Source organism: Ailuropoda melanoleuca, chromosome 12, assembly GCF_002007445.2.
Source record: "Ailuropoda melanoleuca isolate Jingjing chromosome 12, ASM200744v2, whole genome shotgun sequence".
NCBI classification, from domain to species: Eukaryota; Metazoa; Chordata; class Mammalia; order Carnivora; family Ursidae; genus Ailuropoda; species Ailuropoda melanoleuca.
Window position 1 is genome coordinate 27642971 of NC_048229.1, and position 17287 is coordinate 27660257.

A 17287-nucleotide genomic window follows, 5' to 3' on the forward strand; every position below is an offset into this window, starting at 1 on the left:
AGCAATTTAATGATGGGGGAAAAAAGACGGAAGGAGGAGACCAGCACCTGCGCCCTTGTGGAAATGGCAGGACACTTAGTGTTTCTGTTACAGCTGCTGTCAAGTTTGTTCATGTGTTCAGGTGTTGTCCGCTAGATTCCTCCTCCATAACGTTAGCATTTTTTCCATTATGACCAATAAGCATTTGGGGCTATTTACTGAGTGATGTGCATAAGCTATGACATTTACTCTGGAGACTCTCTTCTGAGTTTGTCTTTGCTTGTCGTTTGCTTTGGGAAATGAAGGCTCTCACCTTTGTGTATTAGAGAATTTGGTTTTTGCAAGATGCGCCTAAATCAGTCAAGCCTTGCTCCTGTAAGTTTCCTTTCATTCCAAAGTCATGTCGGACACACTCTTCTTTATGACTTTGTTGTATTTTCAGAAAAAAACCCACAACAGATACCTTATATATGTTAAGGGTCCTAAAATTCTAAAATATAACTCAGCACCAATGATAGAGAAAATACAAATTGTCAATGAAATACACAGTCAGAAATAATAGCTCTTATATTGGTTTGTGATTGTCGTGTGTATGTTGTGTCCATAGTGTTTTTAAAAGACACAAAAGCTTCATCTACAAATAAATTTGTTTATGCAATTGGAAGTATTTCTTAATATCAATGACATTAAATTTTTCTATTATATCACTTTTGATATAATTAAATTAGTGTTTGGTTATTTTTAAAATATATGTATGCATAAGGTGTAGAAGTTATTAGATCAAATCTGTGTTGGTACCTTCGTGTTTCCGTGACTCGGTTATAAAATGCTACAGTTATTCTTTTAGGATTGTCTCTGTATGTTGGCCTTGTATGTGTCTTCCTTTTTGATAAATTCTAGGTCAGATAAACTAGGTAAAATCCCAGCTCTACCATTTATTGGGTATTGGACACATATTCTTATAAAAGAAGCATAATATTACAGTCAGATTATTTTTGTGGTTTTATGCATTATGAAAAACTGATAGAATAATGTCTAGTATATAGTACATGTTAAAAAGATTGCTCTTGGGGCGCCTGGGTGGCTCAGTCATTAAGCATCTGCCTTCGGCTCAGGTCATGATTCCACGGTTTGGGATCGAGCCCCACATCAGGCTCCCTGCTCAGTGTGGAGTCTGCTTCTCCCTCTCCCACTCCCCCTGCTTGTGTTCCCTCTCTTGCTATCTCTCTTTCTCTGTCAAATAAATAAATCTTAAAAAAAAAAGTTGCTCTTGCCATTCTTACTAATCTGTAGGAACCCAAAATCGCCATGAGACTCTCACTTCAAAGTCGTTCATGAATTCTTCCCATCTTAACAAGATCTCCAGTCTGTTGTATATATTAAGATTTGAGAAATACACTTTATACTCACTGTGAGTCTCCCATACAAGATACATATACAACTTACAACAACTTACAACATGTATATGCCTGTGTTGATGCCTTAATTTTATATTTTATATTTCATATAGTATCTCCAGTTTTCTGTGGTTTTAAAAAAGATTTTTTATTTTTTAAATGATTTTATTTATTAATTCGTCAGAGAGAGAGACAGCGAGAGCAAGCATGTATGCAGAAGCAGGGAGAGCTGCAGGCAGGCGGAGAAGCAGGCTCCCCTCTGAGCAGGGAGCCTGATGCGGGGCTCAGTTCCAGGACCCTGGGATCATGATCCAAGCCGAAGGCAGATGCCCAATGAACTGAGCCACCCAGGCATCCCAAATATTTTATTTTTAAGTAAACTCTCTGCCCATTGTGGGGCTCGAACTCACAACCCCAAGATCAAGAGTGCATACTCTTCTGAATGAGCCAGGCAGGTGTCCCTGTTTTTGTGGATCTTACATCCTATTGTTTCCATAGTGTTAGAAACGACAGTGGAGAGTAATACTATGCTACAGTTACTTGATGGGATAATTCAGGTCTGTCACCTAAGTCAGAACCAGTTCTCTATAACCGTTTTTTCATGTTGGGTCAAATTATGAGTTCTGGCACTTGGTAACTGTAGTTTGTCTTTCAGGGACTGCTGACATTCTGGGACGTTTGCCATCGACTTCTCTCAGGAGGAGTGGGGATGCCGGACCACGCTCGCGGGAAATGTACAGGGACGTGCTGTTGGGAAACTCCAGGAGTCTGGTCTCCCAGGAGGATAACGTCCCTCCGGAATTCCTCATCCCTTCTCAGGGTTTACTTTCATTTATAGAATGTCTCCTGGGAACTTCTGCTTTGCATGACTAAATTTGGGGTTTAAGGAAACACTTTTGGGTTTGTTGCAAAGGAGAAAATTTTCTTGACCTTAATGTTTCCCTTTTGTGACGTGATCTGTATTCTTCACTTTAGATTACGGATAATTAGAGAAATTCAGGGGCATAAAATATTATGGAGCACATGTTAAATTCCAGTTTACACCTCTTATTTCTGATTCAGTAGTTCTTGGAAGTGGAGTTAGAATGTGCAAATTGAATATACTTCTTAAGTATTCTAAAGAGGCCATCGACAAACAGCGTTTGGAGAAATAATTTTCTATGACTTCTTATAATGTGCTCGCTTTTCTACTGAGCATAGTGCTGGGTTGGAAATTGGGGAATCCACAGCAAAAGTCATGTTCCTTTTTTCTAACAAACAGGTCTTGGCGTATCTAAGCAAGACCTGGTTTCCTTTGGAGCAAAGGAAAGAGCCTGGGATGTGAAGAGAAAGGAGACAATAGCCACACGCCCAGGTAGGTGGGAATGAATGAAGCAGATGTCACAGGTGGGGGCCAAAGGTCAAAGGAGGAAGCTCTGCCATAAAATGTGGTTTGAGATGCTGTGCTTGAATGGAATGATTCTGGAAGCCTACATTTAATTCTCTGGTAGTCACAGAGGGACATCTCCTGTCTCGTTTTTCACATGCTCCTATATTCTCTAAGGACTTGCCTTCCCTTCCAGTGTCTTCCATGGCATTCACCATGAAATCCAAAACCTTCCCCATGGCCAGGGAGGGTGTATGTGATCTGATTGCTGTTCCATTGCTTTTGGGGCCTGTGAACATCTGTGCACTTATAGAGTTTCCAAGTGGAGGCCAAAATGTGAGTTTCTCTTCCCCTATTTTTCAGTGCACTTGTCTCCTGGAGATGCACACAGGGTCTGGTACAACATCAGGAATGTGGGGTAGACTAACCCTCCCCTATCAGATCATATGCAGAGCAGCCTTCCCCATGGAGGCTTCCCCATTGACTAGACTCTGTGCTCCGTCCTCAGAAATGTACCTGGGAGCCTCAGTGTTTACAGTGGCCTTGGTGGAATGAGTTGGGCCCGTTCATTAAGACCTGATTGGTTCTGGGCCCCACGAATGACTAAGAGCCAGAATCTCTGGGGTTGGAACAAGGGGGATGGTAGTTATGAACACACAGGGGGGATCCCTATGGGAAGCCAGGGCTGAGAACAAGGCAAGGAAAGATTCACCCTCAGAGCCTTCAGGTGGAGCATGGCCCTGCCTGCAGCTTGATTTCAAACCTCTCACTTCCAGAACTGTGAGAGAATAAATTTCTGTGGTTTTAATCCACTCAGTTTGTAGTGATGTGTTAACAGCAGTCCTAGAAATTAGTACAGGTCCTCTGTCTTCTCTCTATCACCTCCTTGCCCCCAGACTCTCCACAGCTCCAATTTATCCTTTTTTTAAGATTTTATTTATTTATTTGACAGAGAGAGTGAGTGAGCACAAGCAGGGGGAGCTGCAGATGGAGAAGCAGGCTTCCCACTGAGCAGGGAGCCCAACATCGGACTTGATCCCAGGACCCTGGGATCATGACCTGAGCCAAAGGCAGACCCCTGCTCCAATTTATCCTTATGCCCCTTCTCCCTCTGCCTACTTTCACACCCTGCTCTGTCACTCACGTACTGTCACTTGTCCAAACTCACCAACTTTCCTGCCATGCATCTCAGACTGAAGTGGCCATGCTCATGGCACTTTTTGAGTTCTGCATGTTGGAAACAGTTTCCACGTGGGTGGTTGCCGTGTTGGAGGGAATATCAGTGATGGAATGAATGATGGATTAGGAATGATGCCATGTTCAGGACTGTAGTTACTAGTGGTTTTCCATACATGAACACCTTACTGAGACCAGCTCACCCATGATGCTGGATCGAGTGACTTTTATGAGCCTGAGTATAGTTGTGCGAGCTTGTCACTGCTTGTTTCACTATGCGTGTGTGTGGATGAGCACAAGTGTTTATGTGGTGAGTGTGTGTGAGTTCCTGTCAGTGTGTGATAGGGACTATGTGAAGTATGAGAATGACTGAGCTCATACATTCATGTGAGTATATGACTGTATTAGAGTGTGTGTGCTCATGCATGTGTGTGTTTGTATCTTTGTGTAAGCATAAAGATGCATGCGTGTCTGTGTACAGAGTGTGAGTTGTCTTCCAACTCAGTGCTTTTTCTTTTTGGTGGAATGTCTCCTGAAATCTCATGCTTAGTCACTATCTGAAACTTCCAATTTGTCACATTGACAGTTGATCTCAGCTCAGGTCTTGATCTTAGGGTTGTGCGTGGAAGCCCTGTGTTGGGTTCCACACTGGGCATGGAGCCTACATTAAAAACAAAAAACAAACCCCAAAACTGTAACTTGGAAATTCATCTAATAGTTAATATGATGTGCAAATTTCACAGAGTGTATTTTAGGAGGAGTGTGATTATGTTCTGTGCATATGATTGTTGGGAAGGAGAGAAAAAAATTCCCTCAACTCTTATAGGTTCTTTGGCTGGTCTAATAATCCTATGAACATAAGACAGGAGAAGAAAAACAAATTTGATTATGTACACGGGCCCCATAAGAATATGAGACCCCAGAACTAGTCAGTCAATTGAGGTTTATTTGCCATCCTGAGTTAGGGAATGAGACAGGAGCCTGGTCATTCTTTCCAGAGGAATCCCAGGGACAATGGCAGCTTTTGGGTTAAGACATTTCCTCAATTACTTTGGATGCAAACTTGTTTTATACATTCACAGAGTGGCCATGGCCAGGGGTGTGACCATTGGTACCACCCATCTCCTGAATGTCTTCCAAGCCATCACCATCAGCCCCAGAAACTCCAGGTAGGCAGAGCTTAATGTGAAAATCCCGAAGTACGTCGGTCCCTTCAATATCCTCTGCGGGATCCTCCACATGCTGGTAAATTTTATTTTTCCTATATTTGTGACTGGCTAGTGGAAGAACAAAACCATCATAAAGGAAAATGGTTTTGGATACCGTTCTGCTCCGCTTCACGACAAAGTCTCAGACTCCGTATATGCAGCATTGATATCCTTTCATGATGTTTTGTGTCTGGGACTCATGTGGCTCCAAGGTGTTCATCCTGTACCATCACAGGCAGCTGGTCCGATACATTCATAGGACCAAGGTCTCCCCAAGATCCTTCCCTGAGACCAGAGTCACCCAAACCGTCCTTGTTCTGGTGAGCACCTTTGTGTCTTTTTAGACCCTCTCCTCCATGTTTTACATTTACTTGGCTCTTTTTGATAATCCTAGTTGGCGGGTGGTGAGAACCTCTGTACTAAGTGCTGCAGGACTCCCTACTGTCAGCCCCTTTGTTCTCATGAGCGGTGACCCCCGTGTATACAGACTCTGCCATTTCTGCTATGGAAGAAAGACAGAATTCCCTGATCTCATCAGAAGAATCTAAATTGTTTAGGGCTGTGTTTACTCACTGATGAAATCCTCTCTCACAAACCCTCAAGCACAACTACAAGCCAGTGTCATTATAGGTAGAGTAGTAAGAAAGACAGAGATTCTGCCCTAATAATAAAAAGTAAATGGTAGTGGTGATAGTAAATAAAGTCTTATGTCATTACTTATATAATTGTACTTCATGAATGATGGCTGTGGAGAAATTCATAGTCCGTGCAATAATAAAATAGTCCTGAAATCATGTGAGATACTGGAAATGCCTTTGAGCATGTCACTTTCAATCTGATATATTCAATTTTCCTAAACTGAACTGGGCATGGAATTGTAAGGACAGTTCCCTAACAAAGGAATTGCAGATGGAATGACCCATCAAGAAGGGAAGAAAGGCCTAGATGTTAATGCTAATGGCCTGGTGTGAAGCAGCAGAAATTAAAATGCATGTTTTAAATTTTGTCCCTTACCTCCTAAGGTTAACGGTGGTCGTTTGAAACACAGTCATGCTGGGGCGCCTGGGTGGTGCTGTTAAGCATCTGACTCTTGGTTTTGGCTCAGGTCATGATCTCAGGGTTGTAAGATCAAGCCCTGCGTTGGGCTCCATGCTCAGCATGAGTCTGCTTGAGGTTCTCTCTCCCTCCCCCTCTGCCCTTCCTGCTTGTGCTCTCTTTCTCTAAAACAAAAAAAAAAATTCTGAAATACACTCATGCTTATTGTATAGATTAGCATATTATTTTTTTTAAGATTTTATTTAGTCATTCGACAGAGAGAGAGACAACCAGCGAGAGAAGGAACACAAGCAGGGGGAGTGGGAGAGGAAGAAGCAGCTTCCCAGTGGAGGAGCCTGATGTGGGGCTCGATCCCAGAATACCAGGATCACGCCCTGAGCCGAAGGCAGACGCTTAATGACTGAGCCATCCAGGCGCCCCTAGATTAGCATATTAAACTGTTTTCACATAAAGGGTGAAAGCATGAGCTATAGAGTCACTAAGAGCACAGATGTTAACAGCTGAAGTCTAAAAAGGCAGCAGGTAAGTAACAACTAAACAAGAGATTTGATGTATGGGATGAATGCACTTCTAGGATCTGTAAAGGGAAAGTTGTCCTGTAAAGCATCGATGCCAGTTGGCTGTTGACAAGAAAGAGGTTTCAAGATGGACTCCTGAATTCCCATCCTGAGGAAACATTTGTGGAGGAACTTTCCATTAAGCTTGGAGCAATAGAGGAGGCAAAAGATATGAATCTACTTTGTTTAACAAGGAGTTTGTTTTTAAAATCATGAAGGATGTTAAAATACTTTCAAGGAAAAAAATGTCTATGGTTTCAAACGAGAAATATTGTAATGTAACTATCTGTAATTGTAAGCTGTGAAGTTTTAAAGTAAATGTTTTATTTTGAACTAATTTTACATTTGTGGGGGCGCCTGGCTGGCTCAGTCAGTGGGGCATGTGCTTCTTGATCTCAGGGCTGTGAGTTCAAAGCCCACGTTGGTTGTAGAGTTTACTTAAAAAAAATTTTTTTAAAGATTTGTAGAAAAGTTGCAAAGATAGTAAGGTATGTCCTAAATACCTTCCTTCCAGTCTCCTCTAAATTTACTATTGGATATTACCTTGGTGCATTTGGTCTTTTTGCTCTCCCAGGATCCAGTCCAGATTACTACAGTAGATTTTGTCACTGTGTCTCCCCTGTCGCCTCTGTGAAACTCTCTGAGTGTGTCCTAGGTTTTCGGGACCTTGACAGGGTGGCAGAAATACCGACAAGGCACTTTTTAGAATAACCCTCAAGTTGGATTTGAGTTATGTTTTCCTCGTGACCAGACAGGATTTAGGTGTTCTAGAGACAGATACCACAGTCATCATGTCAGAGCATTTGATCATTGACATGACTTACCATTAAGGTGATATTCACATCAATCACTTGTTTAAAGTATTTTCCAGGTTTCTCCACTCTTAAATTTTTTTTTTTACTCTTTTCTTTGGAAGAAAAATCACTAAATATAGCTCATATTCAAGAAAGGGGTGAGTGGATAAAGTGAACTAGCTCCATTACTTTCAGCTTTATTATTTGACATTCTTCTCTAAGGAATATATTTCTCTTTTCCTTCATTTCTTTATTTTTTTTTCCACATTGGTATGGACTCATGTGTACTTATACTTTGTGTTTAATCCAACGCTATGCTCTTTGGTTGTTAAAATTGTTCCAATATTAGCCACTGGAGAACTGTTTTCAGGTTGACTTCACTGTGCCATCGATGTGCCTTAAACTTTTGATCTGGGCACTTGTGTGTCACTCCTATAAGATCTTTCATTTCTTGTATACTCCCTGTCTTTGCCTTAGAATCCACCATTTCTCACAGGAAACTTTTATTAGAGAATGATGTTCAAAATCAAGATCTGGTGTTGGGTTTGATGATTGCTACAGAAGTATCATTGCCACTTGGCCCTCTACACATACGGAAGTAGGAAATGTATGTTATACATGCGTAGATGTTTCGCATCTGTACGTATTTCTGTATATCTATATAGCTAAGTAGGAATTCATGCAGATGACTCCAGTTCCAACCCAAGACCCAGGTATACTTATATATAAATGAAATATATGAGCATGATGCAAATAAACCCCTGCAAATGAAAATTTATGAATGCTTGTTGGTGATCTTTGGAATCAAGGCAATATTTAGCAGGAGTCCTACAATCTAGGGATGACAGAGATGTCTTTCAGAGTGTAAGTATCAATGTGAAATAATACATGTTCACAGAAATACACTAGGCGTAGAATTGTAGGGAAAGTTGTGTGAAGTGAAGCAGCATGTGAGATGGTCATTCAGGAAAAAAGCAATAATTTCACAGCGTAATGACCAGTGTGCAGTTGAGCTGAAGGGGAAGTTCAGGTTTAGAGAGTAGAGCTTGTGGGGGCCTCACCATGAGTGGCTTAAATTCCATCTGTGGAGAGATGGTAGTCTTTTGAAATAACATATTGTCATGTGGAAATGTCCAGTTAGAAGTGGAATGGGGGGCGCCTGGGTGGCACAGCGGTTAAGCGTCTGCCTTCAGCTCAGGGCGTGATCCCGGCGTTATGGGTTCGCCCCACATCAGGCTCCTCCACTGTGAGCCTGCTTCTTCCTCTCCCACTCCCCCTGCTTGTGTTCCCTCTCTCGCTGGCTGTCTCTATCTCTGTCGAATAAATAAATAAAATCTTTAAAAAAAAAAAAAGAAGTGGAATGGATCAAAAGTATGCTTTTGCTGATTTTCAAGACATCAGGTGAATATGGGTTGAAAAATACATGGTGTCTTGGGTAAAATTTCATGGAATTTGAGATCTGTGAAGAGCAGACTTCTCTATCATGTGGGGATGCTTTGTGGGCATTTTGGCAAGAAAGAGGGTTCAGGATGCAGGTCTCATCTCTAATTGTAGGGGAATAAGTTGACAGTGGAGCCTCCATTAAACTTGGAAGAGTGGAGGCATACGTTTTTGGAGGGGAAAGCCAATGAATCTGGTTGTTGTTGTTGTTTTAGAGATGGACAGAGAAGGATGGGTAGGGGCATAGAGAGAACCTTAAGCAGGCTCCATGCCCAGCACGGAGCTGACAAGGGGCTTGATCTCAGAATCCTGATGTTAATTGTATCACTGTTTAAAATTACACAGAACCTAGTTTCCATTTTTCTACTTTAATTCTTGTAATTCATGTCCATTAAAAAATTGAATTGCAAATAATAAAAAAAAAAGTTTGACTTTACCAGGAGCAATTCCTCTGTTTCATATAGTAATGGATATATTTATGCTCTACATTTATTTATTTATATTGTCTGGTTGTTACTCAGTCTGAAAATAAACATTGAAATTAATTAATTAGCCACAGTGTAATGAAACCATAGCATCTACAGGATTCTCAAATGGGTACGGTACAAAACCTGTCATAGCAAGGTAGACCATGTTTTAATACTGGTACAATGGCAATAGCACCTTATAAATGTTTATATATAGGATTTCTATAACATTTTTAAAAAATTTAAATTCAATTAATTAACATACAGTGTATCATTAGTTTCAGAGGTAGAGGTCAATGATTCATCAGTTGCATATAACACCCAGTGCTCATTATATCACGTACCCTCCTTAACGCCCATCACCCAGTTACCACATCCCCCCAAGCCCTCCCCTCCTGCAACCCTCAGTTTGTTTCCTATGATTAAGAAAGAGTCTCTTATGGTTTGTCTCCCTCTTTGATTTTGTCTTGTTTTATTTTTCCCTCCCTTCCCCTATGACCCTCTATTTTATTTCTTAAATTCCACATGTGAGTGAGTTCATATAATAATTGTCTTTCTCTGATTGACTTATTTCGCTTAGCATAATACTCTCTAGTTCCATCGACGTTGTTGCAAATGGCAAGATTTCATTTTTTTGATGGCTGAGTGTGTGTGTGTGTGTGTGTATGTATATATGTGTGTATGTGTATATATAAATATACCACATTCTTTTAAAGATTTTATTTATTTATTTGATAGAGCACAAGCAGGGGGAGTGGGAGAGGGAGAATCAGTCTCCTTGCTGAACAGGGAGCCTGATGCAGGGGCTCAATCCCAGGACCCTGGGATTATGACCTGAGTTGAAGGCAAATGCTTAACCGACTGAGCCACCCAGGGGCCCCTATACTGCATCTTTATCCATTCATCTGCCGATGGACATCTGGGCTCTTTCCATAGTTTGGCTATTGTGGGCGTTCCTGCTGTAAACACTGGGCTGCAGGTGCCCATTCATCACTAAATTTGTATCTTTTGGTAAATACCCAGTAGTGCAATTGCTGGGTCATAGGGTGGCTCTATTTTTAACTTTTTGAGGAACCTCCATACTGTTTCCCAGAGTGTCTGTACCAGCTTCCTTTCCCACCAACAGTGTAAGAGGGTTCCCCTTTCTCCACATCCTCGCCAACATCTGTTGTTTATTGAGTGGTTAATTTTAGCCTTTTTGACTGGTGTGAGATGATATCTCATTTTGTTTTTGATTTGTATTTCCCTGATGCCCAATGATGTTGAGCATTTTTTCATGTGTTTGTTGGCCATTTGTATGTCTTTGGAGAAATGTCTGTTCCTGTCTTCTGCCCATTTCTCGGTTGGATTATTTGTGCTTTGGGTGTTGAGTTTGATAGGTTCTTTATAGATTCTGGATACCAGCCCTTTATAGGTCCCAGGCTGTCGGTACTGCCTCTTGTTCTCTTTTTCTTTTCTTTTTTCTTTTTTTTTTTTTTTTTTAAGATTTTATTTATTTATTTGACAGAGAGAGAGACAGCCAGCAAGAGGGAACACAGGCAGGGGGAGTGGGAGAGGAAGAAGCAGGTTCCCAGTGGAGGAGCCTAATGTGGAGCTCGATCCCAGGACTCCAGGATCACGCCCTGAGCTGAAGGCAGATGCTTAACGACTGAGCCACCCAGGCGCCCCTCTTGTTCTCTTTTTTGAGGTGAGTTTCCCCATCTTGTCATTCTGTCCAGAGAAGAATAGATGAACAAGAGAACAGAATACCTATATGGCAACAATTACCCCAGAGAAGTATGCACTAAACAAATCGGAAGAGACCTGAAACCTAAATAAATAAATAAATAAATAAATAAATAAATAAATAAATAAAATCAGGTGGACAGAACAGAGCAATACACTGGATCCTGAGTGTATTTTGTTTTGTTTGTTAGAAAACTGGATCCCAAAATTGTAAGGAAACAAAAACTTATATATGTACAAAAGTAACATTAAATACAGTGAAAGGATAAAATGTAATTGTAAAAATGAAAATTAAAAGACTAAAGGGGCACCTGGGTGGCTCAGTCAGTGAAGTGTCTGCCTTAGGCTCAGGTCAGGATCCAAGGGTCCTGGGATCAACCCCGCATCTCCCTCTCTGGCTCCCCCTGCTTGTGCTCTCTCCCTCCCTCTCTCTCTCCTTGTCAAATAAATAAATAAAATCTTAAAAAATAAAAGTAAAAAAAATATAAACAGACAGATGAGCAGAGCAATACACTATATCCTGGGTGTATTTTGGTCTGTTTGTTAGAAGAAACTACATCCCAAAATTGTAAAGAAAGAAAAACGTATATATACAAAAATAAAATTAAATACAGTGAAAGGTTAGAATGTAACTATAAAAATGAAAATTAAAAAAGGCTTTAAAAATACAATCAGACAGGTGAGGAGAATAGAGTAATACCCTAGATTTAGTGTGTATTCTAGTCTGTTAGAAGAAACTGCGTCCCAAAATTGTAAAGAATGAAAAACATATATATATAAGTGTGCGTGTGTGTGTATTTGCGTGTGTGTGTATATAAAAATAAAATTAAATACAATGAAAGGATAGAATGTAACTCTAGAAGTGAAAAATAAAAAACACTTTAAAAAGTTCATAAAGTAAGAAATTGATGGAAAAGAGAAAAAAAATTAAACTTGAAAGACTGAAGAATTATGAGAAAAACCCGTGAATTCTATACACTATTTCCCCCAGTGCTGGAGTTCCGCAGTTCTGTGCGGTGGGTAAACGTGGTCTTAGCAGGAGGAGTTCCCGCTGATCTGCTGGGGGAGGGGCCGTGGGGCTGATTCTCAGGTGACTTTGCCCCGGGCGGGCGGAATATCACTGCCCTCCCTGGGGTGCCAGGCTAAGGAAGCAGCTCGGGATTGCTCTATGTGCTTTTGTTCCCTGCAGGCTTTCTGCACCCCTTCAGAGGACAAGAATGAAAACGGTGTCTTGCCAATCCGCAGCGGGCGTGAAAGCTTGCACCCCTACTCCTCAGTGCGCCCTCAAGGAAAAGTGGTCAGTCACTCCTGTCTCCCAGGTCTCCGCACTCCATGCTCACCCAGCCTGTGACCGAGCATTTCAGTCTCAGGCACGCGACTCCGGATGACTCCTGTTGTGAGCACCCATGCTCCTGCTCCTGGGGGAGGTAGGGCGGTCTCCCTGCGGTTGTGCTGCTTGCTGGGCCACTTCTCGAAGAGCTGTCCACGGACCGTGCCATGGTTTGCAGTTTATGCAACACCGGGCTGAAAGCCCACCCCTGGGCTTTCTGATTGCAGCCAGCTTCCCCACTCTGATGCCTGGGAACTCTCCCACACTCAGGCACCCCCATTCTTTCTGTGACCCCAGGGATGCGGAGACCACAGTTTCCCACCTGGGATTCTGCCTTGCTTCACCACCTGAGTGCCTTTCAGTCAGCGAGTCCCTCACTGGAGCAGACTTCTGAAAGTTCTGATTTTGCCTCACTTTCTGGTATCCTGGCTTACGGAAGCTCCCTCCATAAGTTATATCAGCAAAAAGGCTACCTTTCTTTAGGTGATTGCAGGGATCTGTCAGGCAGATGACTTCACCAGTGCTGACTGGGTAATTCTAGATTGGCTGGTTTAAGATTCCATTTCTGGGAGAGGCTGAAACTGTAATTATTAAGTCTTGGCTTGGTGATGTGGGGCTTAGCATAAGCGACCCCATTTTGGTACTGTTGTCTCTTTTTTAACAACAGGTACATATGTCACCATCTTATTCTATGTGATGCTGTGGATGGAGGGGACACTAGGTATGGGGGAGTCTGGAAGCGCCAAGGACTGTGAGATACTTTCATGGACAGAAAGAAACTCCTGATTCTGGTTACTCTCGAGACATTGGTAGCTACAAGATAGAGAAGGCAGCAGAGATCTTAGGATGAAGAGCCAGAGGGGAATGAAATCCCCCTATTTTCCTAGGCAGACCCCATGGTAGCCTCGCATAGCCCCTCGAATTCCTCCCAAATACTTGTGCAAGGGAAAGTGTAGTACCGGGACAGCACCTGACTCATTCACATGCTAAATGCTTGGCATTCACTTAGAAAAAAGAACTCGGGTGCCTGGGTGGCTCAGTCATTAAGCGTCTGCCTTCGGCTCAGGTCCGGTGGTCCTGGGATCCAGCCCGCATCGGGCTCCTTGCTCAGCAGGATTCCTGCTTCTCCCTCTCACACTCCCCCTGCTGGTGTTCCCTCTCTCGCTGTGTCTCTCTTTCCGTCCAATAAATAAATAAAATCTTAAAAAAAAAAGAAAAAGAAAAAAGAACTCAAATTCAAGTGATAGGGTTTGGGAATGGTTCATACTGGGGAAGGAAACGACCATAACAATGTAGACAGGACCCTTTGTGTTTTGTTTTGGTTTGGTTTTTTAAAGATTTTATTTATTTATTTGACAGAGAGAGCACAAGCAGGGGGAGCGGCAGAGGGAGAGGGAGAGGCAGGCTCCCCGCTAAGCAGGGGTCCTGATGATGAGGTTGGGGAATATCGGTGAGGTTCAGTGGGGTGGAGTCCGGAGCTGACGACCAAGAAAGAATTCTTGAGGCGTCTTTGGTGCAAAATTGGTGGTTTATTAGAGCACGGGGACAGGACCCGTGGGCAGAAAGAGCTGCTGCCCCGGGTTGTGAAGGGTGGCTGATAATATACTAGGGGACTGGAGGAAGGTAAGGAAAAAGGGAGGTTGAGAAAATACTTTCATATGTTAAAGAAGACTCACAGGATACCGGAGGCCTGGCCATGGTCAGGTTAAGGTTGTTTTTCCCTCCAGCAAGGCATTAACAAGAAGATAGTTGGGAACCTCCTGGAGGCTGCAGATTATAAGGACATTTAATTGTATCTACATTCCCTTCTGAAAGCTAGGTTTTTGGTAGAAATGCTTCGTTCTTGTAAACTGCTAAGACATTTGTAAACTGAGGGAGACTTAAGTCTTGCAGGATTGTGGTATCTATAGGTTAACTATTTCTTTGCCCTTGAGGGCAGCCAGGAGTGGCTGAGGAATGTCACATACATTCCATGGTGGGGGGGCTTGCAAGGTGTCAGTTTCTGCTTTGTCCTCAGCTTGTCTCTGTTCCCTCATCACTGACGTGGGGGCTCGATCCCAGGACCCTGGGATCATGACCTGAGCTGAAGGCAGATGCTTAACTGACTGAGCCACCCAGGCGAAAGGGCCCTTTGGATGAATTCAACATCCTGTTATTTTTGCTGTTTTGGAATCTATAGTAGAAATTGATGTGTTGCAGTGTGTACTCCTTGTTATGTAAGTTTTAGAGGCGGTTATCCCCATCAGAGAGATGTGCAGGGGGAGAGGTATTAGTGAGACCAAATCTTCTGCCGTGTGCCAGTGTGCCAGAAGAATTTAGTGTGAGTGCCTCCATCCTTTTTATACCCCAATTTTTCACTATTTAAATGATCTGATTTTTGGTAGTTCAGAAGGCTTAGTCTCAATATCCTGTCTAAGGTGTTACCCCATCTCTGCCAGTAAGAGTAGCTAGTAAAACAAGGCAAAATTGAAAGTCCTGGTTAACAATGAAAGTTCACTGGGACCCCATAAGCGAATTTACAATGCACGAACCTTCCAGCAACAAAGGAACACCCTGCTTTCTGTTTGGTACCTGCTATGGTCTGAATACTTGTGTACCACCAACTTCCATATGTTAAAACCGAACTCCCATGGTGATACTATTAAGAGATGGGGCCTTCAGGAGATGAGTAAGTAATGAGGGTAGAGGCCCCATGAATGGGGATGGTACCCTCGTAAAAATGGCCTAGGCAAGCTCCCTTGCCCCTGTATCATTTGAGCACACAGCGGAAGACTCTGTCTAGAAATCAGAAAGTGGGCTCTCACCAGATATCTGCTGGTGCCTTGGTCTCAGGCTTCCCAGCCTCTGCCCCTGTGAGGAAAAAGAAATGTATTGTCTATAAACTACCCAGTCTCTGGCATTCTGTTTCAGTAGCTGAGATAGAGTAAGACAAAAATTGGTCATAGAACTGGAGGTACGCCCGTGAAACATACTTAGAAGGGTGGATGTGGCACTGGAACAGCATAACGGTTAGAGGATGGAAGGGGAGTGTGTGGTGGAAAAAGCCTGCATCACCACTAAGGGCGATCCTGGTGAGAGCTTGGAAGAAAAGAGGAGAGCCGTAGAGAGACCCTCAATCTTCCTGAGAACACCTCAGCCCTCCTGGGAGGGTGTTGTAGAAATATAGACAGTAAAGGCCATGTTGGTGGGTCCCAGACAGAAATGAGGATCACTTTCCTGGAAGCCAGAGGAAAGATGATTGCTGTTATTGATTTTTTTATTTTAATTTTTTTAAAGATTTTGTTTATTTGAGAGAGCAAGTGAGAGAGAGAGTATGGGGGGGGCAGTGCGGGTGGGGGCAGAGGGAGAGGGAAAAGTAGGCTCCCCGCTGAGCAGGAAGCCCGATGCAGGGCTGATCCCAGGACCCTGGAATCATGACCTGAGCGGAAGGCAGATACTTAAACCAACTGAGCGCCCCAGGCGCCTTAAGGTGATTGCTGTTATAATGTGGAAATGCACTTGGCTGGGTTGTGTTCCTGTCCTGGTGTTTTGTGCAGGGCAGATGTTGTAAGCACTGAAACTGGATCTTGGGCTGAGGGAATGTCTAAGCAAAGTGTCGAAAGAATGGTGTTCTCTCTTGGATGCTTCTAGTAAATGGGAGAGGAGAGAAATGATGTAAATACCAAATTGTTAATCCAGGCTTGGGGACAGCAGTCTGCCCTGTGTCTTCCCCTCTTTCATGGTCCAAGAAGAGTTGTCGATTTTTTAATCTGTTCAGTTTTTTACCTTTTGTTAGGAAGAAATGGCAGCTTTCAAGATGCTTACATGTGGGAGGGAGTTAAGATGGCAGAGGAGTAGGGGACCCCTTTTTCAGCCGGTCCCCTGAGTCGAGCTGGATAGGTACCAGACCAGCAGGAACATCCATGGAATCAGCCTGAGACACAGGAAGATACATCTGGATCTCTACAAATGAACATCTCCAACGCTGAGTATTGAGGTACGAAGCGGGGAGCCATGAAACCGCGCACAGATATCAGAAGATAAACAGAAGGGGGAGGGAGCCGCCGTATCAGGGCCCCGGGAAACGGTAGCCACCTGCACGGGGGAGTGGGCAGACCGTGGACCCGCACCCTTGAGACAGCAGACTGAGACTGTGAGCCGGGGGGTGCGCACTACCAAGCATCTCGTGGAACTCCAGAACTCCGGTGTGCTCACTGGGTCCAGACTGAGACCGGGAGCTCCGGGAGTGCACACGGGGCGGCTGGCGGCTGGTGGGGTTAGAAACACAAAGGACAGAGATGCGCCGGCCCTGGAAGTGAGGGCTGGGACGCCGGGTGTGGGGCGCACATCCCAGGACGCTGCAGGGTTGGGGAAAGCCGCCAGAGATCAAAAGCCTGGAAATACCGGCTCACAGGTTGCCCATCCCCATCCCCCCTCACAGGGGACACGGAGAGAATTTCAGCCGCTGCTGCTCTGACTCTCAGAAGAGGCACAGCAGACCGCCAGGGAAAGCCGCCAGAGATCAAAAGCCTGGAAATACCGGCTCACAGGTTGCCCATCCCCATCCCCCCTCACAGGGGACACGGAGACTCTACCCAAACAGGGTTTCCTAAGTATCGGCGCGGCAGGCCCCTCCCCCAGAAAGCAGGCTGAAAAATCAAGAAGCCCACAACCTGGGGCGCCTGAGTGGAACAGTCATTAAGCGCCTGTCTTCGGATTAGGGCGTGATCACAGCGTTCCGGAAAGAAGTCCCTCATTGGGCTTCTCCGCTGGGAGCCTGCTTCTTCCTCTCCCACTCCCCTGCTTGGGTTCC

At 43.7% G+C, this 17287-nt stretch overlaps 1 pseudogene; it reads left to right on the top strand.

Moving 5' to 3' along the window:
• Positions 1-3946: 3946 nt before the first annotated feature.
• LOC100477866 overlaps positions 3947-17287 on the top strand; it is a 21871-nt pseudogene continuing 8530 nt past the window's right edge.